Genomic DNA, 13,723 nt, shown 5'->3' with positions numbered 1-13,723 from the left:
TCTTATTAGTTGGACTTTATTTAAATTTATATTGAATTCTTTTTTAAAGTAAATCCATTATTAGATTACATTATTTTTTTTACACCTTTCATGCTTGAAAAATACTAAAATGATTATAAATCAATAACAATCTCATTTATGAAATATTAAAATTTCAAATTTTACTTCACAATTATACATATGATATGAGTTTATATATTGAATAGTAATTAACATCCAAATAATCAGGATGAAACAATGTGTTGGCCCTCACCCAAAATTTTTAATAATACTTTTAAGCCTTAAGAAAAAAATAATTAAACATTTTATTGTTTGGGCTCCCAAAAATAATGAGCTCCTTTGTGTAAAAAACAAAACAAAATGTGTTAAATCTTTAAATTCTAATATTCAAGAGGATCAAAATTTAAGAAATTAAAAATTATATTATACAGACCATGTGAATGTTTGATTTTCATTCATTTTTCTAATATAAAAATTAAGAATTTAAAATTCTCAATTTTGTATAACAATTTCGTATTAAGTTTTATAAAATCCCTTATGAAATAATGATATCAAAACTTCTAAGCCTAGCATGTTACTTGTAATATATATATATATATATATGATCAAAATTTAAGAAAGCAAAAATTATATTATTTAGACTACGTGAATGTTTGATTTTCATTCATTTTTCTAATATAAAAATTAAGAATTTAAAATTATCACTTTTGTATAACAATTTCGAATTAAGTTCTATAAAATCCCTTATGAAATAATGATAATAATTTCGTTAGTCTAGCAAGTTACTTGTAATATATATATATATATATATATATTAAAAGAAGTTTAAAAGAGATTGAACAAGAATTTTCATATGGTCATTGTTTACTTCTTTCTCAAAAAGTAAGATATTTTTCATTAATATTTTTAAGCAATTACTTATCTATGCACAATATTAATACATTTTAAGTAAATATGTATGTATAAATCTATATATGTGTGCACACGCGCACACACATATCTACATTGATATTAAATTTGGCCTCCCAAAGAAAACATTCATGACTCTACCCTGTACTTTACATGAAATTATATGTATGTGTGTTAAAGATGAAGAAAATGTGTAAGAGAAAATTTTTAAATAGTAATAAAATATAAAATGTTATTAAGTGATGTAATATTAACAAAGAATTCTCTGGTGTAACTGACCCATATATAACTCATACATTGTTTTTTCAAATTGTATCCTTCTCCGCATGCAATTTCAAAAACAACTTTTACATTGTTTTTTTCAATTGGTAGTATGAATTTAGTAAATTATCCAGGAATACTTGGTCGATAGATTTGGGAGATTATTTTGGACTTTGGTCATCATAGTGTGATACCCACTGTGTTTGAGCCTTGGGTTTTAACTTTTAAGCCAAGCCACTTTCAACATTTTTACTCTTCCTTTGAACCAGTATTGTAATTAAAAAATTACAATTAATGTTCAATCATGAAACCTTCTCGCATGGCTTCAGTGATTTGGTAAATTCTATTCCTTTATGCTGTTTCAATGAGATCTGGCTGGCTGAGGATGCTAATCAGGAACAGTTTTTAAAGACTTATGATCTAGGAAAGGGTGGGAGTTGAAAATATTGAGGAAAGTTCTGATGATAACAGTAATCATTTTTTCAGGACCATGGTGAGACCACATCAAATGGGCTGGTCATAGAGGGAGATATAGTAAAGAATCTGTCAATTTGCATATTATTTCTTAGAAAACCTTGGGGAAATCGTCTTGAACTTTATCCATGAACTTGGTCCTATGAAATATGCTTTAAACTCTCAGGAACCAATGTTCTCTTGTTGTTTAATTTGTTTTTAAATTGTTGCTTCTTTTAATATCTTCATCATTTGAAATTAAAAAAAAAAAAAAAAATTAAGAAACACTGTACAAACAAGTATCAGTCAGCGAGTTTCCCTAATATGGTGTCATATAACAGTAACTGTATTATTAAATAACTTGTTAATATACATTCTTAACACACAAAGTTCATAATTTCACATATAATATTCACATTTAAAATATTAAATAAATAACATATAAGTAAAATATAAAATAACAAGAATGGAAGAAAATAAAACTCGTCATATACTTAATAAGGCCGTTGATGTTATAACTTCAATGCCTTTATTCACAAAACTTATATATATATATGTCGGAAAAAAGTTGGTCTCATTCATAAAACTTATCTTTGCTAGGAAGTCGGCTACTTGGTTGGCTTCACATTAGTCGAGGTAGGGTGCAATAGAATTGGTGCAGTAGATCGAGTTGGCATTCTTACTTCTCAGTATGTTGCAACCCTAGCAAAAAGTAGTTACCACTAAGCCAGAGCTGTCCTTAGGAAGCTGTACACGGTAGTAAATGCTTATCAAACTGAATGGAAATGGTCAGAAATATAGAGAGTATATATGGAAGAAACCCATACATGATGAGCCCTTCTAGGTCATCTGCAGCCATTGAAAGGAATGGAAAGGACACCACCTTGATAGTGCATGCATGTAATCATAACAAAATGGCTTTATAATACACACAACCTAATTAACATCAACGTAGTCCTCTGAAACTTTTTGCAAATTAATGTACTATCAAATGTCTTTCTCGGTTTATTTATTTGCTTTATGGAATTGTCCAGATAAACAAACAGTACATGTATTCGGGTGACAGAAAATGTGGTGAGAGATAATTCGTCAATGATGTAATGAACATTCTCCAAGGTGTAACGTGCCTTACCTGCCAATCCCAAAAATCGTGTAGAATATAAACTTTCATTTCTAAGAGCACTAGCGTCCAAAGATGAAAAAAAAAAAAAAAAAAAAAAAAAATCTATTTTGCATCCTTAAACACTATTTTATCTATTTTACTAACTCATTTTATAACTCATCTTATATTCCAATTTTTATTTTTACATACAAACTACATAATGAAATACTTATCTCTCTCTTTCCTCCCACTATCCTTTTCTCTTCACAAAATTAAACATTATTTTTTTCTTTACAATCTATGAATAGTAAGGTTGCATATATGCAACTTTACTATTCATAGGTTGCAAATTGTTTTAGGTATGTTTACCAAAAAAAAATTGTTTTAGGTATACAAACCCAAATGGAGTGGGTTTTTGTTGTCTTGGGTTATAAAATAGTAACTGGGGGGTATTTATACCCCTTTATGCTAGTGCTCTAATATGATTTTTTTTTTTTTTTTTAAGATGGTCATTAAAAAAACTTAAATTATATAGAATTTAATAAAAAAAATTAAATATATTAACGTCACAAAATAAAACACACAAATACATAAAGTATTACGATTTCTTTTTACTAACAAAGAGAAAACGAAAAGAAAGAAAATGATATGAAATAGAGTTGGAACTAAAAATGTTGAGATGTGAGTAATAAAGTGAGAGAAATTCTGAAATAATAATAGAGAAAAGAAAAATGGAGAGAGAGAGAGAGAGAGAGAGAGAGAGAGAGAGAAACAAATGATATTTGCTAAAATTATAAGTAACGCACTAAGGAGAGCAAAATTGTTGCGACTACAGAACTAAAAAAAATACTCCATAATTAACTATTGACGCTGCTAGAAATTACGACCACAATATTTCTTTTGGTACTCTTTTTTAAGGAAAAATGAAATTAGATATTATTTTAAATAATGGATCGAACGAGTTACAAATTTGAATGACTAGGAGTTTTATTTTTTATTTTTTTTTTCAAATAGATTTTTTGTTGAATAATTTGTTCTCTTGTTATTATTTGGTGTAGTCTTGTTTTTGTATGGGTTATTTTTGTTGTTGTTTGGGTTAATTTTTATTATTGTTGTTTAAGCATTTTTTTTTGTTTAAAAATTATGTTTGGAGGATCATAATTATTTTTGGAGAAATGCTGCATTTACAATATTTTCATAATAAATATTCATACGCAGCAAGCTATTATTAGTAAGTAAAAAAGTGATATCAGTAGTGGGCCAAAATTAGAATCGATAACAACTTACCACATAGGATTTATTATGAAATTATTGCAAAAGTGTTGTGGATATAACATTACTCTTTATTTTTGTTTAATCAAAATTATAGTGATTTTTAAGATAGGATGTTTAACATTTTTATTATTAAGGTGATCGCAATAGGTTAGTTTAATATATAATTTTTTTTACAAATATATATATACACACATTTTTTTGCAAGTCAGTAGAGTAGTTGTCTCTTCTTTTTTCTCTTTCTTTTTTTTTTTTTTTCTTTTTTCTTTATTTATTTATTATTATTATTATTATTTTAGAGTAGAGTAGAGTAGCTGTTTCTTTTTACTATTCATCAAAAACAGTAGTTTCTTTTTACTAGAGTATTTATTTTTGCTGAATATTCTTTTTACTAGAGTTTTCTAACCCCTCTTTTGTTTTTTGTTTTTGCTTGAACATTGTGGAGTCAGACCCATCTAAAATCGCATTCTAGCGCATACAAAATGAATACCCCTCGCAACCTTTTTATAGTTGACATGAGTGGGCTTCAGTATCTGGGCCTAGAAAAGAGCTTTAAGAGCTCCAAAGCTCATTTTAAAAAAGAAAAAAAAAATAGGAAGGTGTGTTTGGTATCCTCAAATGAAAAGATCTTTTAATCTTCATAAGGGTCATCAAATAGCCCAAGGTCCACAGTCCGACCCAGAAACTCGACAGTCCATCAGGCTAATGGGCGGCCCGGCCCGTTGTTATTAAGGCCCATGGGTAGCCCACTAGCCCAGTGGGTCAGGTCATGGGTTAGTTTTTATGTCCATGGCTACTCGGTGGGCTAGCCCAGTAGCCTAACCTATTGCCCAACCCATTGGTCTAACCCGTTGGCCCAGCCCAATAACTTATAATTCATAACAAAAATATATAGGAAGTGTATAAAAGATTGATCCTAAGATCTTATAGAGGAATTTCTTAAGAGAACTCCATTAACCACTAAGATACTCAAAGTAATTGTGTTAAACTTAGTTTACTAAATATATATTTTTCTAGTAGTCTAGCAAATTTGAATTAACCATTTGACATTTTTTTTTATTAAAATAAAATAAAAAACTATTTAGAGCCTTAATAAAAAAATTAAATAGGTTTTCATCAACCAAAAAAAAATTAAATAGATTTGACTGTAAAAAAATTTGTAATTAAGTATTAAATTTTTTAATTCTTTCCTTTAAAAAAATATATTGATTATTCCCTTATAAAAAATTGAATCTTTCCTCATAAAAATAATAAAATAATATGCTAACACAAGACTATGGGTAGCCCATTAGGCCCAACCCGATAGCCCACCTCGCTAAAGACCAAATGGGCATTGTCCATGGGTAGGGTCATGGGCTGAGGTTTTCTCTTTCAGCCCAACCTGATAGCCCACCTCGCTAAAGACCAAATGGGCATTGCCCATGGGTAGGGTCATGGGCTGAGGTTTTCTCTTTCGGCCCAACCCGACTCGGCCCGTTAACTAGTTAATAGCCCATTATGCCTAGTCCATTGTGCCTATGGGCCAAGTAAAAATGGGCCGGGCCGACCCGACCCGGTCCATTGACGACCCTTAAATCTCCATAAAGCTTTTATATAGTTTTTTTTTTTTTTTTTTTTTTTTTAAACCTGAAATTTGAAACTTTTAGAGAAAAGCCCTATAATTTACTGTTTATTTTTTGTGTTCGTTCGGCATTTTGTGGGAAGTTGAATTTAAAATAGAGTTTTAGAACCCGCAAAAGAGCTTTAATAATTGGGAAAAAAAAAGGGTGGTGTCTGGCAATCCACTAAAAAAAATGCTTTAACTTAGGTCCTTAAAACTGCTGAAATTTGGATCTTTAGGAACAAATTCTCAAATTTACTATTCATATACTCTAGAAATCTGGAATTTTAAAACACTATTCACTATAATTTTTCATACACTCAAAACATTAAAGACCTTTTCAATTAAAACCCTATACCACAAAAGCTTTACAATTTAAGTTCTACTTTCTAAAATAATGCCAAGTGAGCACTTTTTTGTTGTTGAAATAAGTATATAGTAGGGGACTAATGGAGGGGTTCAAACGACAAAAAACAAACACAAGAAAGGATGTCATTTCTATTAGTTATCATTAGTTAGTAGTAGAGTTTTTGCAATATAGAGCTTTTGGGGGATGGATGGTGGGGTTCAAAAGGCAGAAAACATGAGCACCACAAAAGATGATATTACATTAAGTTATCACTAATTAGTGATAGAGTTTTTGCAATATAGAGCTTTTACTGAGAAGCTTTCTAGTGTTTTGAATGTTGGATGATTAGAGTGAATGATGTTTTGAACTACTGGATTTATAACGTATGAACACCACTTAACCCTGATGGGTAATATAATATATATGTAGGGATACTACTTAACCCAAATACTTAAACTTATGAGTTTGGACTAAACTATATTATATTAACTACTTTCTTTTGTCATTTTTACTTAATATGAGACTTCCTTTACACATGTATACCCAATAATCTCCCCATCATATTTGAGTCTTTGCCTTTATATGGGCTTCAAGGCTTCTTTGTAGGCCATGAAGAAGTTTTACTAGCTCTCGCTTACTTATAGGTTTTTTCCTTCACCAGTATGTCGTTCATGGGCCTTTCGTACATCATCCTTGGAAATCACGTGTCAACCTCGCATGCTCATCCATGAAAATTGGCCTGCACTTCTATGTTCATAGGAACCTTGGGCACACCTTCTTTTTTTTTTTTTTTTTTTCCTCCCTAATAGCATGCATTAACAACACAATTTTGTTGGGTCTTTCTCCAAAATCATTTTTGAGTGATCATTATGGGTTTTGTTTGTGTGATGTGTACATTTGTGTGGACTCCAAGTACATATACCTTGTTCCTGCTCTAACTCCGAAAGCATTTTGAAAACCTTACCGCTTTGTAGCACCACCATGGACTTCGATACCAATTGTTAGGGAGATAAGACTTTGGAGAGACTTCAATTAAGTAGTTAACATAGGTGGGCCTAAATTCATATGCTAAAACTTTTGAGTTAAATGATGTTCTTATATGTTCTATTAACTATTCAATTAGAGTCTCCTCAAGGAGTTATCTCACCATCAAGCCCATCAAAAAAAAAAAAAAAAATACAACTATACTGTGAAGCAAATCATCACTTCAAGGGTGGGAAAAAAAATACATGAGGGTGCACCAAATTACAATGTGATCACCCTCATATGTTTCCACTTCAACTTCCCGAATATATGACCCCCCCCCCCCCCAAAAAAAATCTTTTAAATAAAGATTTTATTCATAATTTAAAAAGTTTTTATTCAAAATATTTACTTGCTAATATATATATATATATATATGTATATTTATATATTCCTTTGATTTTGCTTTTACGTACAAGTAGAAGATATTCTTTTTTGTTTCTTAACTCTGAAAACATTATACATAATGCAAAACTAGTAAAAAAAAAAGGACCTATATGTTAACAGAGTGCCCACAACTCCTATATTGAAATAAGAATACCTAATAAGAACTAAGACGCAATGTCCAGATGTCCACAACTCCAGATTCCAAAGAAAGAAATGTTAAACATCCTTTGTCAGATACAACCTATCTTTTCTTTTCAAATTAAGAAAGGTTAAGATTAAAATAACAACGTTGATGAAGAAAAAGAAGGGAAAATTAGAATTTAATTCCTCAAAAATATACCAACTCGTCAATTCGGTCCATACATAAATGTTTTGACACCCAATAAAAAATTTCTATCTCAGCCATGCATTCCCTACCTTCCAAAACACCTGAACACTGAGCTCTCCCTCCATTATCGTTTGATATGAAAATTTATCTTTGATATTGCTTTTAGAAAACAAGTATAAGTTTCTTATTTTTGTTTCTAAACACTAAAAATTATGATAAATAGTGCATCACTAATTATATGATTAAAAAAAATATTAGATCTCAATGCAAACAAAAGTGCCCTTAGGTATCTTAGTTGTCATCTGATCAGCAGGTTGTATTTTGGAACACATACCATCAGGTAGTTACTAGTCCTTGTTTTAGATTGCGAGGAGTCTTGGACTACAAACTATATTGAAATAGGAAAACCAAAGAAGCAATGTCCACATCCAAACAAAGAAATCCAAACAAACAGTCTTTTCCTTTTCAATTAAGGAAAAAGATAAAATTAAGACAATAATGTCAAATGAAAAAATAAAATAAAAAGAGAGGTTATTAGGTTAAAATACTATTTAATTCCTCAAAATATACATGAATTATAAATTTGGTCTATAAGATTTCAAATTTTATTTTATTTTATTTTAATTTGTCTTCTATATGGTCAATCTATTCATTCTATTGACTGACATTACATTTAAAAAAAGTTTAGTTATAAACCGGTTTGAAGTTATTTTTCTCCAATTCACTAAATGGCGATTAAAGAAACCATACATGTACAGTTTTAGTCACATAACTTTTTTTAATAAATCATATAATTTTTTTAAAATAATAGAAATCGATAGTCTTATACATAGGCTCTAGATTAGAGGAGAAAGGAGATGGTTCCAAATTGATTTAGTGTTAAAATTTTTCATTACATTTTTATCGTGAGCTAGCCTTCCTTTTTGGGTAGTGTCTATTACACTGTCCTATTTAGGGGTGGAGCTAGAAATTTTTGTTTGAAGGGGGCCAAGTTGCGGCACTAATATATTTATCAAAATAACTCCACACACACATACACTTTTTTATTATATATACACACCTTTTTTATTTGATAAGTTATATCTATACATATAGATATAGATATATAGATATACCACACCCAACAAAAACAAAAAAAAAAAAAACTTAATATTTTCAATCAAAATTATATTTGATGGCGATCTTTTATAAAATAAAATTCATTTTTACCATTTTCAATGTGAAATTCTAAAAAAGTATTATTTTCGATACAAATTATCAAATTTTATACTAAAGTTAGTAAAAAAAATCTTTCAATTGAATTAATGCAATTTTCAAAAACTGGTCAAAAACTTGGAAGAATAAGTTAAGCTACGAACATATTTGAAGCTATCTTACTCTAACCCATTATGTGACTACTAAAGAGACATTTCATGTGTTGTTTAAGTGACAAGATTTTTTTTAATGAGTCAGTAACTTGTTAATCGCCACATAACAGGTTGAAAGAGATAGAGTCAAACATGTTTGGTGCCAAACTTCATCAAATATTTTACAGATATAAGAGCATATTTTACAATATAAAATAGAATTGATAAAAATGAAGTTATATCTCTATAACTATTAGACCAATTATTTTTTTAAGAGCATCATTGGACTGATTCAATTATATTGGGGGGGCCAACTCTTATTTTTGTATACTAAATTTTAAAAATATAAAAATAATTATATATATTAAAAAAATTCAAAATTTTGGGGGGCCTTGGCCCCCCACCCTATTCCTTGGCAGAGGCCCCCCACCCTATTCCTTACCTCCGCCCCTAGTCCTACTTTTTAAACTGAAATCTTGACTAAAAGACACAATTTTAGTTCAAAAAAAATAATTTGTGTTTATGGTATGTGTAATAATGTGTGTACTAACAATTAGCCTTTTTATATTTGTGGTGTTTGGCAGCGTGTAGGTGGTTTTGATCATTTGAGGGGATGGATATGGATGTGGGGACCATGGGGTTCGGCTTAAGCCTTGATGTTCTTGGGCCGCATGTGGGGAACATGGTTGTGGGTTTAGGCTGCGGTGCTAGTAGTAGTAGCTATATAAATACGGGTCTTGGGCTATGTTTTTGGGCTATGAAGCTTAAGTGTGAAACGCCGAAATGACAAAATAAAAACACTGGATCAAATTGACAGCTCATTACAACTTTGATGAGCTAAATCAACGCTTATCTCTTTCTTTTTTTTTCACCCAGCAAAATTAGTGCTTTTCTCACAATAATTTTAGGACCACATATCACATCAGTTTATTTTATTTTATTTTATTATATATATATATATATACTTTATAGAGTTTCAACCTATAACGTTGGCTTTGTATAGGCGAGAATTGAACCACAAATCTCTTATTCAACCATCAGAAATTTTACTAATTTAGTTAATTGAAACCCATATCTCACTAGTTTTTCATAACTTTAAAAGGTAGAAACAATTTTTTTTTTCCGCAACTTGAATCAATTTACTCTCCTGCACATTCAAAATGTATTAGGATAACAGTTCTAGGAGAGTAGTCATTAAGAAACTTTAATTTATTATATAAAATTTAATAAAAAGAAAACTTGAATATATTAACATTGTAAAAAAGTAAGAGAGCGTTTGAAATGATTAGAAAGAGAGAGAGAGAGAGAGAAGTAGAGAGCAACAAATGATACTTGCTGCGACTGCGAGTTAAGTCCCCAAGGAAAGTAGAGTTGTTACGACTTGCGATTGCAAAGTTGAAGAGAATAGAGTTATATATTGGCATCGTTGCCAATGAGAACTCATGGTCACAGTATTTCTTTTAGTATTCTTTTTAAGAAAAAAATGAGATTAAGGGTTTTTTTTATGAAATGGCCAAATGGGTTAAATGAGTTACTGATTTAAATGATTGATTATGAGGTCTTTTTTTTTTTTTTTTTGGGAAGTTTGAATGGTTTTGTTGTTGAATAATTTGTTCATCCTTGTTATTGCTTAGCTTAGTCTTATTTTTGTTTGGGCTATTTTTGTTGTTATTTGGATTAACTTTTATTGTTGTTGCTTGAGTTTTTTTTTTTATTTTTTTTTGTTTTTGTTTAAGGGGTTAAGGTCCTTAAGGTTTATATTTGGGGGCCAACTTTATTTTTGGAGTAATATTAATATACTACATCCACAACATTTTCACAATAATTTTATAACAAATCCTAAGGGGCAAGTTATTATTGTGGGTTAAAAAGTAATGTTAATAGTGAGTTTAGATTAAAACCAGTAATAGCTTACCATATCAGATTTGTTGCGAAAATATTGTAAACGTAATATTTCTCTTATTTTTATTGAATCCAAAATTTTGAGATTCTTAAGTTAGAGCGTTAAATATATATATATATATAATTTTTTTTTAAGTAGAAAAAACTGGTTAATTTAGGAGTTAAATTTTTTTTTTTTAGTAAGTATAAATTTTCCCCCCCCAAGTCAGGGCCTTCGTATGAACTCTCTGACTTCAACGTAGAACCGCCACTAATTATCCTGTTTCCAATCAATAGATTACCAATCAATTCGAACAGTTGGTCTTTTACCATCATTACCAAATGAAAATTTAGGGTAGTTATTGAATTGGACAACTGAAAGTTTTTTCCATTAAAGTTAGGAATTTGAACCCACTCCTTACTCTAGTTGTCTTTTTTCTTTCCCCCGTACTCTTACAACTTACCTGTTTTGAATAATGTATGAAAGTGTAATAGACTCGTCACCGACTCACACACTATCGTCAAACGTTATAGTTTTGAAGACCATAATACAAGTTCATGCCCCCACATATACAAGTCACCAGCTAAAATTTCAAATTTCTCCTTGTGCTGTACGTGGACCAATGTTAAAGAAGGTTTAAAAAGCAAAGAGACTAATCTAATCAGAAAGGAATATTATTAGCAAATGAATAAAATGATATTACCAACATCAAAACTTATTGGTTGTTCAACCCATGAGAAGGGGTGAACTTCACCACCTGAGAGAGGACATTTTGATGTTGAAATAAAACTTCCCAAATTGACATAATTAAGAAGTCTTCTAGACCCACCAAACTTTTACTAGTCTTAAATTAATGTCATAACAAAATTTTCAAGTCAATGACATTTGTTTTTTCTTTCATACACATCCCCATTTTTATGCCATTAGTAGGTGAATTAAATTACAGGAAACGTTGAAAATATTTCCCTAGAGATGGCCGGGAACATGTTTGCTAGAAGTTTAGATTTATATTTTTTCTAAACCATTGAATTTAAGTAGATTTAACGATAAAAAAAAGACTCTTATTAATGTTAATATTCTAATTAATCTTATTTATTATTCCTTATTTATGGCATTCCATACTTATCTCTAAACCCAAAAAAAAAAGTGTATATGCACTTTTCTCTCTCTCTCTCTCTCCACTGCTTTTCTACCCCCCACAGCCAGGACGCTAGCCAAAAAAAAAAAAAAAAATGCTGCAACCACCGGACATATTTGTAGCTACATGTTTAAACCTTGATGAGTGATTTGCAACTAATCCTGCAATCTTGATTGTGGTTACATTTTTTTTTTTTTTTTTTTTTTGAGTAATAGAGTAACTGACATATTCAGGTTATTTGTAGTAATGGTTTATGTCCAATGACCTTGCTGGAATCACTTTGACTGTTTGACACATGACCGTGGTTACAATAGGCCATAACCTTATTGTTTGATCATGATGGTAGTAATGGTATGTAAGCCTTTATTGCTTATAGCTTATTGTGATAGACTTAAAACAAACACTACTTCATAGTGGCTATGGCTTTTTTGTGCGGGAGGGAGGGAGGGAGAGAGAGAGAGAGAGAGAGAGAGAGAGAGAGAGAGAGAGAGAGAGAGAGAGAGAGAGAGAGAGAGAGAGAGAGAGAGAGAGAGAGAGAGAGAGAGAGAGAGAGAGGTGCCTATACACTTTTTAGGGTTTAAAGATAAGTATGGAATGTCATAAATAAGGAAGAATAAATGAAATCAATTAGAATATGATCATTAATGAGGTCTTTTTTGACTATTGGATCTACTTAAATCTAATAGTTTAGAAAATGTGTAACGCTAAAGAATTACACCAGGTGTAACTTGAACCCAACTATATATATATATATATATATATATAGTTTGGTTCAAGTTACACTTAGTGTAAATCTAAACAATGTTACATCACTCAATAACTTATTATTGAATTCATATTTTGAAAATCCAACCGTTAAATTACATATTCTATATGTTCTTAACATATATGCCAAATTTCATGCTAATCAAATGTAATTTACCATTTGATCCATAAACTAATCTTTTATGCATTATTTCAAATTACAAAAACCTAAATTTAAACAATTGATTGATGACATGACTATTGATCTTTGATCATCTTGAAATTTTGCAAGCATGGAGAATATACGAAAGTAATGTAATCTAACGGTGGATTTGTCAAAATTTGCATCCAATTAAAATCTATTGGTTGGTGTAGCATTGCTTAAAATTATACTAGGTGTAACTTAAACCCAACCCATAAATATAAGTGGCGTTATGTGTTTTTGCTCCCAATTTTTCTTTTGGCCTAAGAAACAAATAGTGATGAAACTCATGAATTTCAAACGAAAATATAGTTCTTTAAATTGTCCAATCATAAAAACTAAACTTAAGTTAGTAATTTTAAGTGAATCATTTTGTGTATTTATAATTTTAAATTTTGATTATTGAATATATTTTTATGGAACAATGGAAGGAATTTTTTTTTTTTTAAATGATCATGAAATGACTTTTGTAAGTGAGATAAAGAGAAAAAATACATATGGATTTGTTAAAATTAACTAGAAAAACACTTCTTCAAAAGAAAATAAATAAAAAGGTATGACAAGAATTTTATTTTCGATTGTTATATAAATATAGTATTATACCTTTAAGAGCAAAATTGCCTAGGGGTTGAGTTGGTAGTGTTCATTCCTAATGTTATATACCACTTTGATTTGAGTTTTTCTGTTTAGGAAAAAATTTAGCTACAAAATTTTTTGTAACCTAAAG

Source organism: Quercus robur, chromosome 8, assembly GCF_932294415.1.
Source record: "Quercus robur chromosome 8, dhQueRobu3.1, whole genome shotgun sequence".
In the NCBI taxonomy this organism is placed as follows: Eukaryota; Viridiplantae; Streptophyta; class Magnoliopsida; order Fagales; family Fagaceae; genus Quercus; species Quercus robur.
This window is presented reverse-complemented; position numbering follows the sequence as displayed.